Source organism: Equus caballus, chromosome 11, assembly GCF_041296265.1.
Source record: "Equus caballus isolate H_3958 breed thoroughbred chromosome 11, TB-T2T, whole genome shotgun sequence".
Lineage (NCBI taxonomy): Eukaryota > Metazoa > Chordata > Mammalia > Perissodactyla > Equidae > Equus > Equus caballus.
Genome location: NC_091694.1, coordinates 37,912,786 through 37,927,890, shown reverse-complemented (window position 1 = coordinate 37,927,890; position 15,105 = coordinate 37,912,786). Strand labels below are relative to the sequence as shown.

The window sequence follows — 15,105 nt, the reverse complement described above, 5'->3', positions numbered from 1 at the left end:
ACGCCCGTGGGGGCGCGGGCTCGGATCAGCTCCCGGGCAGCCGGCTCCTTGCCCCCTTCTCCGCGCCGGGCTGTCGTTTCAGTTCCCCGCACGGCCACCGCGGCGCAGCAGCGCGTGCCGCAAGCCCGGCTCGTCCAGAGCGTCCGGCTTGGAGGCCCGTGCGGAGCCAGACCCTTCGGGAGCGCTCAGAACTTGTTAGGTAGTAGAATTAGGACGGATGAAATGAACACTGACGCTTCTGCAAAAGACCCTGGTGTGATAAAGTCTGCAGTGGGCAGATGAATCAAGCAGACAATTTCTCTTTTCTTTCACCAAAACGCCATCGCCCTAGCCTGCCGGGGTTCTCCCAAGCGGCGACAGTCCCAGCAGGTGTCAGTGAGAGCCCTTAGCGGCGATCATCAGCCCTGTACAAACTACGGCACCCGCAGAAGAAAGGAGGCAGAATCAACTTTCTCTAGTTCCGGGGTGGCGGTGGGGCGAACCCAGAGGCTCCTTTCTCTGCTTCTCTCTCCGCGCCACGCTCCCACCTCCTCACTTCCCTGGCTGCTGATGGGGCCATTCGAACTGGAATCGAGGGGCGGGAGGCGTTGCGCGGAGCGAGCGTCCAGAGCGCGCCGAGCCTGGGGCGGCCGGGGAGGGCTGGAGGACGTGGGGCTGCGCCGCGATCTCCCTCCTCGGGTGCGAGAGAGAACTGCAAATCTCAAAAAGAAATTAATCAGAAAACATAGAGAAGCAACAAAGAAGACCTCCCCCCGCCACAAAGAAACCCCACACCCCACGCGTATCCGCCAAAGGTAATCAAGGCGGTTGTCCTTGCAGGGGTGGGTTTCCCCGTCCACAGAAGCGACGCTATTGGGCTGTCGCTCTGTCTCCTGCGCAATGCCCCGCCCCCGAGTTCAGCTGATAAAAGGACTGAACCCTGTAGGGTCGAGACCTCTGTTCTGAACTTGGGAGCCCCCGTCGCCTTCTCCCGGAGTGAGGCGCGCTGCAGAGGAGAAACCTTGGCCGGTAATGATTGCCCCGGGCTCCTTTCACACAGGTCCTCCAAAAGCTCCTCTTCTTTCCTTCCCCAGGTCCGCGCCGGTTCCCCGACCCGGCTGTGCCGAAGGCCTGGGCACAGCCCCGAGAGCTCCTTTCCCGCTCGGGAGACTTGGTTTGTTGACTCTCAGTAGCAACTTCCAACGACAGGCGGGCAGTGGCGCATCGGAGAGCTCCGAGGCTCGGAATGCCCGGCGAGCTGGGGAGGAGGGAGAGGCGCGCAGCGCACAGCCTAATCTGACCAAATCCAGCCTGGTAAAATTTCCCCGCGGTTCAGGAGCGCGAAGAACTTGAGAGAAAACAAATAAGTCGGGTGCTGAGGCTCCTGAAGCTGAAGCCAGCGAGCTTGTGGCCTGGGGACAAATAGAGTCAGTGTCGTTTATTACAGGAGGCTGAGGCTGCGTTTCGCGGATGGCCTGGAAGCCCCTGGCGCAGTAAGCTCCTCAAACTGTAACGGCATCGGACAGGGTGGGCGAGCTCCCAGGGTAGCCCGCGAAGCCCTGTATCCCCCATCAAGTGACTAACTAGAACTCCCGTGGGTTGTGTGTGCAGAGGCTAGGCTGCCGTGAGTGCTCCGTTCCCCTCTTGCACACGACGGTTGTAGGAACCGGAAGGGAAGCCTTGAGGACTAGGGCGGCGGGGGGGGGGGGAGAGGATGCTTGACGGTGGGACTTTGGAGGTTCCTCAACCGATGGCGGGTCTCCCCCGGAGCCTCTAGGAGGAGATGGGGTCGGTGGCTGTTTCCTAGCCTTGCCCTACTAGAAGGTGGCGAGGCTACGCCTGCCTTGGTGAGGAAATAGAAACTGATTCCACTTCCGTCTGTCAGGGGCGAAACTGAGAGTTCCTGTGGCCAGATGATCAGGGAAGTTGAGCAGTTAAGCAGGACAGCGCCCTGTGTCGGGGGTTGGAAGGCTTCATTTAAATGTCACAAGACTCTTCAACTCTTTTTGTTTAAATAAGCAGATGAGCCATCCCAAGTTTTAGTACCTTTTGCAAGTGAAAGAAGAGTGAAATGTGGTGATCTGCTCCTGGCCTGATTATGAAAATTCACAGGTGTTTATGCCTAACAGAAAACAGAAATCAGTATTAAGTATCTGCCAAATGCAAGTGATGGTGACGGACTCCCCTGTTATTGTAAGCCTTGAATAAATATCCTCATTTGGGTGGTTTTTGTTCGTTTCCACAGTTTTCCTGGAGTTTCCACCAAGATACCATCTGCACAGCTTTGGCTGTGGACCCCAGCCTTCAGCCAGGTGCGTTACAGACAGAGGCACCTCCCGCCTTGCCAGTAGTGGCTTTTTGGGTCTGCGCCAACGTGGTAAGTCAGCACTGGCTCTGAATTCCTCTTTCTTTGCCTTGAGTTTCTCTATCAATCAACTGCTATTGATTCTCAGTTTGGTACCTGGGTTTTGTTACTGGTTCCCATTTGCTTGGCATCCTTGGTGGAATCAGGCATTCCTTTTTACCCCTTTTTGCTCTCTTTTGTGTTAGTTCTGTGTTGCGCTGTTTAAAAGTGTTTGTGGTAAGAAGAATCACAAGTTAGAACACAGGCATACACTGTATAGCCCTGTTCAGCTGGCCTCGCAGACCAGTGCGTTTGCAGTTCTCCCTGAACTGATGTCCGTTTGGACAAACTTGGCTGTGAGTCATCAATAAAACCAGATAACTTTGTCCTGCCATCTCGAGTTTTTGTCCTGAGATCTTGGCTGTGATCCAGAGAGAGTGTTCTCTCTGGTTTTCCACCTGCTGGGGATGCAGATTGTCCCGTCTGTGTTCAGAGGTGACCAACTGTAAGATGGGGGACCTGAGACACAGGGCGCACAACCGTTACATTCCTACAGATGGTCACCACCTCTTCTGGGGTCTTCTAACTGTCAATCCTCTCCTCTTCCTGGAAAACGCTCACTTCCTATACACTTTATACTGATTCTTGCTCTTATATTTCTAAGTGGCATAACTTCACTAAAGATGATTTGGGCCTTCAATGGCTCTTGGGAACATTTGACTTCTGCAAAGCCATTCGTTTGAGAGGCGCCTTAGAAAAGTAAAGGAATAGGATTTCTCAGGACCAATTGGACAGCGGGTCTTTTTTTGGGGGAGGGGGTGTATAATTGGCATAACACTATATTAGTTTCAGGTGTACAATGTAATGATTCGATATTTGTGTATATTGCAAAATGTCCATACAGTAAAGTCCACAATAAGTCCAGTTAACATCCATCACTATACATAGTTATAATTTTTTTTCTTGTAATGAGAATTTTCAAGATCCACTCTCCTAGCTACTCTCAAATATGTAATGCAGTGTTATTAACTATAATCACCATGCTGTACATTCCATCCCCATGATTTATTCATCTTATGACTGGAAATTTGTACCTTTTGACCCCTTCACCCTTTTCACCCATCCCCCAACCCCCCACCTCAGGCGACCACCAATCTGTTTTCTGTATCCATGAGCTCGGTTTTGTATGCTTGTTTGTTTTTTAGATTTCACATATAAGTGAGATCATATGGTATTTATCTTTTTTTCTTTTAAAGATTTTATTATTTTTTTTCCTTTTTCTCCCCAAAACCCCCTGGTATATAGTTGTATATTCTTCGTTGTGGATCCTTCTAGTTGTGGCATGTGGGACGCTGCCTCAGCATGGTTTGATGAGCAGTGCCATGTCCGCGCCCAGGATTCGAACCAATGAAACACTGGGCCGCCTGCAGCGGAGTGCTCGAACTTAACCACTCGGCGACGGGGCCAGCCCCTATCATTTTTTTTGGTCTGAGTCATTTCACTTAGCATAATGCCCTCAAAGTCTATCCATGTTGCTGCAAATGGCAAGATTTCATTCTTTTTTATGGCTGAGGAATATTCCATTGGATATTTATACACCACATTTTCTTTTTGTTAATAACTTTTTTCCCAATTTTGTTGAGAAATAATTGACATACATCACTGTACAAGTTTAAGGCTTACAGCATAAAGGCTTGATCTGCATAAATTGTGAAATGATTATCACAATAGGTTCAGCTCACATCTATCTTCTTATATAGATAAAATAAAAAGAAAAGAAAGAAAAACAACGGAAAAAAATTTTCTCCTTGTGATGAGAACTCTTAGGATTTACACTAACTTTCCTCTGTATCATACAGCAGTGTTAGCTGGAGTCATCTTGTTGTACATTACCTCCCTAGTGCTTGTTTATCTTTTAACTGGAAGCGTGTACCTTTTGACCACCTTCTTGCAATTCTCCCTCCCCCAACTCTCCACCTCTGGTAACCGCAAGGCTGGTCTCCTTTTCTATGAGTTTAGTTTTTTTTTAGATTCCACAAATAAGTGAGATCATACAGCATTTGTCTTTCTCTATCTGACTCATTTCACTTAGCATAATGCCTTCAAGGTCCATCCAAGTTGTTGCAAATGGTAGAATTCCCTCTTTTTTTATGGCTGAATTATATCTGTATCTATGTCTATATCTGTATCTATATCTATTCCATAACTTCTTTATCCATTCATCCATCAGTGGACACTTAGGTTGTTTCTATGTCTTGGCTATTGTAAATAATGCTGCTATGAACAGGGGGTGTATATCTCATTTTGAGTTAGTGTTTTTGTTTCTTTTGGATATATTCCAAGAAGGATATATTCCCAGATTGCTGGATAATATGGTAGTTCTATTTTTAAATTTTTGAGAACTCTCCGTACTGTTTTCCATAGTGCTATACCAATTTATAATCCCACCAAGAGTGCAGAGAAAGGGTTAGTTTTCTCCATATCCATGCCAGCATTTGTTATCTCTTGTCTTTTTGATGATGGCTATTCTAACAGGCATGAGATTATATCTCATTGTGGTTTTACTTTGCGTTTCTCTAGTGACGAATGATATTGAACATCTTTTCATATACTGTTGGTCTTTTGTATATCTTCTTTGAAGAAATGTCTATTCAGGTCCTTTGTCCATTTTTTAATTAGGTTGTCTTTTGCTATTGAGTTGTATGAATTATTTATATATTTTGGAAATTAACCCCTTATCAGATATATGGCTTGCAAATATTTTTTCCCATTCCATAGGTTGTCTTTTCATTTAGTTGATGGTTTCTTTGCAGAAGCTTTTTAGTTTGATGTAGTTCCACTTGTTTATTTTTTATTTTGTTGCTTGGGCTCTAGGTGGCATATCCAAAAAATCATTACCAAGACCCATTTCAAAGAGCTTTATTCACATGTTTCTTCTAGGAGTTTCAGGTCTTACATTTAAGTCTTTAATCTATTTTTAGTTATCTTTTGTGAGCGGTGTAAGATATGGGTCCAGTTTCATTCTTTTATGTATGAATATCCAATTATCCCAGTGCCATTTATTGAAGAGACTGTCTTTTCTCCATTGAGTATTCTTGGGTCCACTGTCAAATATTAGTTGAACGTATACATTTGGGTTTATTTCTGGGCTCTTAATTATATTTCATTGGTCTATTTGTCTGTTTTTATGCCAGTACCATGTTGTTTTGATGATTATAGCTTTATAGTATAGCTTGAAATCAGTTAAGTGTAATGCCTTCTGCTTTGTTCTTTTTCAAGATTTCTTTGGCTATTCAGGGTATTTTAGGAATTATACTATATTTTCCTTATCCATTAATGAACAAATGGATATTTAGGTTGTTTCCATGTCTTCGCTGTCGTAAACAATGCTGCCATGAACATGGGTGTGCATATCATCTCTTCAAATTAGTTTTTGTTTTCTTTGGATACCTGGAAGTGGAATTGCTTGATCATATGGTAGTTCTATTTTCAATTCTTTGAGGACTCTCCATACTGCTTTCCGTAGTGGCTGCACTAATTTGCATTCCCACTAACAGTGCACAAGGATTCCCTTTTCTCTACATGCTTGTCAACTCTTGTTATCTCTTGTCTTTTTGATAGTAGTCATTCTAACAGATGTGAGGTGATATCTCATCATAGTTTTGATTTGCATTTCCCTGATGATTACTGATGTTGAGCACCTTTTCACGTACCTGTTGGACATCTGTGTGTCTTCTTTGGCTAAATGTCTATTCAGACCCTCTGCGCATTTTTTATTCAGATTATTTGTTTTTTTACTAGTGAGTTGTATGAGTTCTTTATATAGTTTGGATATTAATACCTTATCAGATATGTGATTTGCACTTCATTTTGCTGATGGTTTCCTTTGTGGTGCAGAAGCTTTTTAGTGGTATGTAGTCCCACTTGTTTATTTTTGCTTTTGTTGTTAAATCCAAAAAGTCATCGTCAAGACTGATGTCAAAGAGTTTATGTTTTCTTGTAGGAGTTTTATGGTTTAAGATCTTACACTCAAGTCTTTAATCCATTTTGTTAATTTTTGTGTATAGCGTAAGATAAGGGTCCAGTTTCACTTTTTTGCATGTGGCTGTCCAGTTTTCCCAACACCATTTATTGAAAAGACTGTCATTTCCCCATTGTGTATTCTTGGCTCCCTTGCTGTAAATTAATTGACCACAGATACATGAGTTTACTTCTGGACTTTCTATTCTGTTCAATTGATCTGTGTGTTTGTTTATATGCCAGTGTCATGCTGTTTTGATTACTATAGCTTTGTAATATAGTTTGAAATCAGGGAGTGTAATACCTCCAGCTTTGTTCTTTCTTTCTTTTTTTTTTTTTTATTTATATATATATTTTTTATTAATGTTATGATAGATTACAAGCTTGTGAGATTTCAGTTGTACATTTTTGTTAGTCATGTTGTGGGTACACCACTTCCCCCTTCGTACCCTCCCCCCACCCCCCCTTTTCCCTGGTAACCACTGATCAGATCTCTTTCTCAATATACTAATTTCCACCTATGAGTGGAGTCATATAGAGATCGTCTTTCTCTGACTGACTTATTTCGCTTAACATAATGCCCTCGAGGTCCATCCACGTTGTTGTGAATGGGCCAATTTCGTCTTTTTTTATGGCTGAGTAGTATTCCATTGTGTATATATACCACATCTTCTTTATCCAGTCATCAGTTTCTGGGCATGTAGGCTGGTTCCACGTCTTGGCTATTGTAAATAAGGCTGCGATGAACATAGGGGTGCAACGGACTCTTGAGATATCTGTTATCAGGTTCTTAGGATAGATACCCAGTAATGGGATGGCTGGGTCATAGGGTATTTCTATTTTTAACTTTTTGAGAAATCTCCATACTGTTTTCCATAGTGGCTGTACCAGTTTGCATTCCCACCAACAGTGTATGAGGGTTCCTCTTTCTCCACAACCTCTCCAACATTTGTCGTTCTTGGTTTTGGATGTTTTTGCCAATCTAACGGGGGTAAGGTGATATCTTAGTGTAGTTTTGATTTGCATTTCCCTGATGATTAGCGATGATGAACATCTTTTCATGTGTCTATTGGCCATATTCATATCTTCTTTTGAGAAATGTCTGTTCATGTCCTCTGCCCATTTTTTGATCGGGTTGTTTGTTTTTTTGTTGTTAAGCAGTGTGAGTTCTTTGTATATTATGGAGATTAACCCTTTGTCGGATAAGTGGCTTGTAAATATTTTTTCCCAATTAGTGAGCTGTTTTTTTGTTTCAATCCTGTTTTCCCTTGCCTTGAAGAAGCTCTTTAGTCTGATGAAGTCCCATTTGTTTATTCTTTCTATTGTTTCCCTCAACTGAGGAGTTGCAGTGTCCGAAAAGATTCTTTTGAAACTGATGTCAAAGAGTGTACTGCCTATATTCTCTTCCAAAAGACTTATTGTCTCAGGCCTAATCTTTAGGTCTTTGATCCATTTTGAGTTTATTTTGGTGTATGGTGAAAAAGAATGGTCAATTTTCAATCTTTTGCATGTGGCTGTCCAGTTTTCCCAGCACCATTTGTTGAAGAGACTTTCTTTTCTCCATTGTAGGCCCTCTGCTCCTTTGTCGAAGATTAGCTGTCCATAGATTTGTGGTTTTATCTCTGGGCTTTCAATTCTGTTCCATTGATCTGTGGACCTGTTTTTGTACCAGTACCATGCTGTTTTGATCACTGTAGCTTTGTAGTATGTTTTGAAATCGGGGATTGTGATTCCGCCAGCTTTGTTTTTCTTGCTCAGGATTGCTTTAGCAATTCACGGTCTTTTGTTCCCCCATATGAATTTTAGGATTGTTTGTTCAATTTCTGTGAAGAATGTTCTTGGGATTCTGATTGGGATAGCATTGAATCTGTATATTGCTTTAGGTAGTATGGACATTTTAACTATGTTTATTCTTCCAATCCATGTACAAGGAATGTTTTTCCATCTCTTTATGTCATTGCCTATTTCTTTCAAGAAAGTCTTGTAGTTTTCATTGTATAGATCCTTCACTTCCTTGGTTAAGTTTATCCCAAGGTATTTTATTCTTTTCATTGCGATTGTGAATGGGATAGAGTTCTTGAGTTCTTTTTCTGTTAGTTTATTGTTAGTGTATAGAAATGCTACTGATTTATGCACGTTAATTTTATACCCTGCTACTTTGCTGTAGTTGTTGATTATTTCTAATAGTTTTTCTGTGGATTCTTTGGGGTTTTCTATGTATAAGATCATGTCGTCTGCAAACAACGAGAGTTTTACTTCTTCGTTACCTATTTGGATTCCTTTTATTTCTTTTTCCTGCCGAATTGCTCTGGCCAGCACCTCCAGTACTATGTTGAATAGGAGTGGTGAAAGTGGGCACCCTTGTCTTGTTCCTGTCCTCAGAGGGATGGCTTTCAGCTTTTGTCCATTGAGTATGATGTTGGCTGTGGGTCTATCATATATGGCCTTTATTATGTTGAGGTACTTTCCTTCTATACCCATTTTACTGAGGGTTTTTATCATAAATGGGTGTTGGATCTTGTCGAATGCTTTCTCTGCATCTATTGAGATGATCATGTGGTTTTTGGTTTTCATTTTGTTGATGTAGTGTATCACGTTGATTGACTTGCGGATGTTGAACCATCCCTGTGTCCCTGGTATAAATCCCACTTGATCATGGTGTATAATCTTTTTGATGTATTGCTGTAATTGGTTTGCCAAAATTTTGTTGAGGATTTTTGCATCTATGTTCATCAGTGATATCGGCCTGTAGTTCTCCTTCTTTGTGTTGTCCTTGTCAGGTTTGGGGATCAGAGTGATGTTGGCTTCATAGAATGTGTTAGGGAGTTCTCCATCTTTCTCAATTTTCTGGAACAGTTTGAGGAGAATAGGTATTAAGTCTTCTTTGAATGTTTGGTAGAATTCTCCAGAGAAGCCGTCTGGTCCTGGACTCTTGTTTTTGGGGAGGTTTTTGATTACCGTTTCTATTTCCTTACTTGTGATTGGTCTATTCAGATTCTCCATTTCTTCCTGATTCAGTTTGGGGAGATTGTAGGAGTCTAGGAATTTGTCCATTTCTTCCAGGTTGTTCAATTTGTTGGCATATAGTTTTTCATAGTATTCTCTTATGATCTCTTGTATTTCATTGGTATCTGTTGTGATTTCTCCTCTGTCATTCCTGATTTTATTAATTTGCGATTTCTCTCTTCTTTTCTTGGTGAGTCTGGCTAGGGGTTTGTCAATTTTGTTAATTCTTTCGAAGAACCAACTCTTTGTTTCATTGATCCTTTCTATTGTCTTTTTTGTTTCAATATCGTTTATTTCTGCTCTTATTTTTATTATTTCCCTCCTTCTACTGACTCTGGGCCTTGTTTGTTCTTCTTTTTCTAGTTCTGTTAGGTGTCGTTTGAGGTTGCTTACGTGAGCTTTTTCTTGTTTAGTGAGGTGAGCCTGTATTGCGATGAATTTCCCTCTTAGGACTGCTTTTGCTGCATCCCAAATGATTTGGTATGTCGTGTTCTCATTTTCATTTGTCTCCAGATAATATTTGATTTCTTCTTTAATTTCTTCAATGATCCATTGTTTGTTGAGAAGCGTGTTGTTTAGTCTCCACATTTTTGCACCTTTCTCTGCTTTTTTCTTGTAGTTGATTTCTAGTTTAATAGCGTTATGATCAGAAAAGATGCTTGATATTATTTCAACTCTCTTGTATTTATTGATGTTTGCTTTGGTTCCCAAAATATGGTCAATCCTTGAGAATGTTCCATGTGCACTTGAGAAGAATGTGTAACCTGCTGTTTTTGGATGAAGTGTTCTATATATATCTATTAAGTCCATCTGGTCTAATTTTTCATTTAATTCTATTATTTCCTTGTTGATTTTCTGTCTGGATGTTCTGTCCATTGGTGTTAATGGTGTGTTGAGGTCCCCTACTATTATTGTATTGTTGTTGATGTCTTCTTTTAGTTCTGTTAAGAGTTGCTTTACAAATTTTGGTGCTCCTGTGTTGGGTGCGTATATATTTATAAGTGTTATGTCTTCTTGGTGGAGAGTCCCTTTTATCATTATATACTGTCCCTCTTTGTCTTTCTTTATCTGTTTTGCTTTGAAATCTACCTTGTCTGATATTAGTATAGCGACACCTGCTTTCTTTTGTTCATTATTAGCTTGGAGTATTGTTCTCCATCCCTTCACTCTGAGTCTGTGTTTGTCTTTGGGGCTGAGGTGTGTTTCCTGGAGGCAGCATATTGTTGGATCTTGTTCTTTGAGCCATCCTGCCACTCTGTGTCTTTTGATTGGGGAGTTCAATCCGTTTACATTTAGAGTGATTATTGAGACGTGGGGGCCTACCACTACCATTTTGTGTCTTGTTTTCCGGTTTTCTTCAGTTTCCTTTGTTTCTCGTCCCATGGTTTAATCTGTTCTGATGTAGAGCTGCTACTCTCTGTTGTTGTCCTTCTACTTATCTCCTCTGCTCTTGGTTTTGTAGCCCCTTTCCTTTTTTGGATTTTTCAGGAATGAGGGTTTTCCTGAGGATTTCCTGAAGAGGAGGTTTTGTGGCAATGAACTCCCTTAATTTTTGTTTATCTGGGAAAGTTTTTATTTCTCCATCGTATTTGAAGGATATTTTCGCTGGGTAGAGAATTCTCGGCTGTAGATTTTTGTCCTTCAGATTTTTGAATATATCATTCCACTCTCTTCTAGCCTGTAAAGTTTCTGCTGAGAAATCTGCTGATAGCCTGATGGGGGTTCCTTTGTAGGTTAGTTTCTTTTGCCTGGCTGTCCTTAATATTTTCTCCTTGTTGTTGACTTTTGCTAGCTTCACTACTATATGCCGTGGAGTTGGTCTTCTTGCATTGATAAAGTTTGGAGATCTATTGGCTTCTGTCACCTGAAGATCCATCTCCCTCACCAGATTTGGGAAGTTCTCAGCCATTATTTCTTTGAATAGGTTTTCTGCCCCTTTCTCCTTCTCTTCTCCCTCTGGTATACCTATAATCCTTACGTTGCATCTCCTAATTGTGTCTGATAATTCTCGGAGAGTTTCTTCATTTCTTTTAAGTCTTGCTTCTCTCTCCTCCTCTGCCTGCAACAATTCTATATTGCCATCTTCCAAATTGCTAATTCTTTCCTCCATATTATCGGCCCTACTGTTCAGAGCATCTAGATTTTTCTTAATCTCCTCTATTGTGTTCTTCATTTCCAATATTTCTGTTTGGTTCTTCTTTATCGTATCAAACTCTTTTGTGACATAGCTCCTGAACTCGTTGAGTTGTCGGTCAGAATTCTCTCTTAACTCATTGAGAATCCTAATGATGGCTGTTTTGAAGTCATCATCATTTAGGTTATATATCTCATTTTCTTTGGGATTGTTTTCTGTGTATTTGTTACTTTCTTTCTGTTCTGGAGATTTAATGTATTTTTTCATATTGCTTGATGATGTTGATTTGTGCCTCCGCATGGAGATAGAGTTTAGTAGCTCCTTTCACTTGTTTCAGCTGCTGCGGTGGGGGGAGCAGCTGTTTATACTTCACCAACCAGGAACCCTGTCCGTAGTTGCTAACTGTGCCTGGGCCCCTCTTCGTAGCCACAGTGGCCCTTTGGATTCCCTCCTCTGCCGTGGGGGCCGTCACAGGGGGGCTTCAGGCTGCAGGTGCCTACTGTTGTTGCCCACCTAGATGCGCTCTCTCCTTGGGGTCTGCAACGGTGTTATGGGCTTTTCCAGCGGCCTGGGGTGGGATCACTTATATTTGTCGCTCCGTTGCTGTCGGCACCCACCAAATCTCACTTGTCCTCTATGGGTCGCAGGAGAGCTATTGGCATCTTCTACAGTCTGTGGTTAGAACACCTAGCTATGCTGCTTTTGCCCTGGGGTCTTCCAGCCTTGTGGCTGGCGGCTGGGTGCCTTCTACTGGTGCTGTGCAGAGGCTTTCCCTAAGGCTGCTGTGAGCCTGTAGGGTTTCCCCCTAGGCTACTAAGCTGGGTCTCTGGAACTCTCTCCAGCCCCAGTCCTCTCCGAGATCTCCGGCAATCCCTAGCCTCACGGGGTGGGCAACGGCAGCTGGGGGTCGCCCCGCCCTCTGGGATTCTCTCCGAGCCTCTCCCGGAGCCGTGAATGCTCAGTGTGGCCCCTCTGCTAACGGCACACAGAGAGTTTTGTCTGCTGCCCGGGCGGAGCTCCGGCGCTTCCCCTCCGGGTCGCCGAACCGGCCTTTGAAAGTTCCCCCAGCCCCGGTCCTCTCTGAGATCTCCGGCAATCTCTAGCCCCACGGGGCGGGCAACGGCAGCTGGGGATCGCCCCGCCCTCTGGGCTTCTCTCCGGGCCTCTGCTGGGAGCCCTGAATGCTGGGCGTGGCCCCTCTGCTAATGGCAGACAGAGAGTTTTGTCTGCTGCCTGGCGGAGCTCCGGCGCTTCCCCTCCGGGTCGCCGAACCGGCCTTTGAAAGTTCCCCCAGCCCCGGTCCTCTCCGAGATCTCCGGCAGTCCCTAGTCCCACGGGGCGGGCAACGGCAGCTGGGAGACCTCCGTGCCCTCCGTGTCTCTCTCTGGGACCCTCCGGGCGCCCCGAGCACCAGGCTGGGTCTCCCCGCCAATGGCGGGGAGAGACTCTCCCCGCGGGCTCAGGTGTGCAACTCCAAAGTTTCCCTCTGCGTTTAGGAGTAATTGCGGGGGGGTTTAGGTAGGGTTCTGGTCACCTGTTTCCTCCGTCGCTCCTCTGTTGTGTTCTCGCTCCTGCCCTAGATGTGTGTGGATCCTCTGGGGTCGTCCGTTGGAAGAAAGCCGCTTGCGGGTACTAGGCTGCCCGTCGGGGTCGGAGAGTTTTCACCTATTTCCACATCCTCCCGGAGGAAAGTCCATCCGCCTTCTGATGTATAGTCGCGTGGGTGTCTCAGACGTCCTGAGATGCTGTCTGGATATCCTTTGTCAAGCGATAAGTGTCCAAATAATTGTAGACTCGAAGGGCGAGAGACAAAGAGGACTACTCATGGCGCCATCTTGGCTCCTCCTGTTCTTTCTCAAGATTGCTTGGACTATTTGGAGTTTTGGGCAGCAGTTTTGATTGGTATGCAGAGGCCTCCAAATGAAATTCTGAATCAAAAATTCCTTCACTAAAAGATTCTTTTCCCAAGGCTAATGAGAAATTAGCAAACTAGACTCATCCCTAGCAAATCCTCTCCATCCTCGTCCTCCAGTTCCCTTTCTGTATCCAGCTCTCTTTTCCCCCTTATCCTTCTGGTCTCTCTCTTACACCTCAGTCGACTTCTCCCTCTTCTTCTCCTTATTCAGAGCCCCCTCATCTTTAACCAAGACTCTCCTAAAACTCCAAGATATCAGTTGCCTGTAAAGATCCATTCCTCCCATAAGCAAGGTATACAGGCAACCGTAAAATTTAAACCTTGGACCCCAGCTGAATTAAGAGCTATACTTAGAGATTTCCCTAAACCCAGACAAGACCAGCAAATATTCACAGAAGAATTTAGAATTCTTTTTGGTGCACATGACCAAGGTTACCTAACCTACATCAACTTGTACGTTTGTTGGTCAGAAACTCAGATGCTAAATCCTGGATGGCAAAAGCTGATTGGATTGACTCAGAAGGGGACCCATAGGAGCTCTTTTTCCACAATAAACCTGAGGGTCAAAGAAAAAAAGGTCCAAAAAGTAGGGTAAAGTCTCTTAAAAGTCAGACCTAAGACATTTCCAATAAAAATCAAGTAGACTATAATTCAATCGTGCAAACAGTGAAAAGATGAAACCGTTACCCTTAAGTCACTTGCTTGGCTGTTGTGGAAATTTGCTCTGCCTCTTTCAGTGTGCCTTTAGACCAGGACGTTCAATACCTTTTTGCTTTCTTCTGGGGAGGACAACCATAAAACTGGGGAGTCATGCCCCAGGAGTTCACTGAAGCTCCCTGTTTTTTTCCTATTTTGTCCTCAGTCAAGACTTTAAAAATCTAAATTTTCTTTGGGACTCAGTTCTGATACAATATATAGATGAACTCCTACTTTGTTCAAAGAACAAGGAAGTCAGTGAAAAGAATTCCATCTACTTGCTGTCACTCTTAGCAGAAAAGAGATATAAAGTTTCAAAAGATAAATTACCTGAGATAAAATCAGCCTAGGTGGTAGAACTTATTGCATTTCTGGAGTTAGTCAACTAGCCAAAGACCAGAGAGTAAACATACACAGATAACTGGTATGCTTTGGGAGTAGTGCATGACTTAAGGGTGCTTTAGAAACAAAGTGAGTTTCTCACCTCTACTGGAACCCCCTTCAGAAATGAACAGAAATATGAGGAATTTTTAGAGGAACTCCTACTTCTTGGAGAGGTAACTATTATAGAGGATGAGAACCATGCAAAAAGAGGTAATAGAGAAGCTAAAGGAAATGCTCGAGCAGATCATTGTTTTCCACAAGAAGTCAACCAAGGTTATGATCTTATCTAAACTGTCAAAGGATAAATATCTTGAGGGATTCAAAGAGGCTTATAAAACACCATTGTTTAGCCCCTGATTTTGAAAAGTAAGAATGGAGAAAATCTGATTGTACCCTCAACTCAGATAATCTGTGGCACTCTCAAAATGGCCGCTTGCTGGTACCAGATTTCAAATGGGTATTAGCTAAAGTTCTTCATGAAACCACTCATTATGATCTAGACAAATGGGCTGCTATCTTAAATCAACATTGGAGAGGAAATTTTAAAAAGACAGCTGAGGCTATTTTCAGGTCATGTGACGTCCATCAACAGCATAATTCTGGAAGAACCATAAAGCTGGGACATGG

General features: G+C 43.3%; 1 protein-coding gene across 2 annotated transcripts in view; it reads left to right on the top strand.

Annotated features, from left to right (window-relative positions):
- Nucleotides 1-878: 878 nt before the first annotated feature.
- Nucleotides 879-15,105, top strand: part of SLFN5 (schlafen family member 5) — a 30,764-nt gene continuing 16,537 nt past the window's right edge. The window contains exons 1-2 of one of the 2 annotated variants that reach the window (XM_005597565.4): nucleotides 879-1,008; nucleotides 2,225-2,356. The gene's annotated coding sequence lies outside the window, so the exon portion shown is untranslated. The remainder of the gene's footprint in view (nucleotides 1,009-2,224; nucleotides 2,357-15,105) is intronic. The other variant, XM_023653009.2, reaches the window with a different exon arrangement.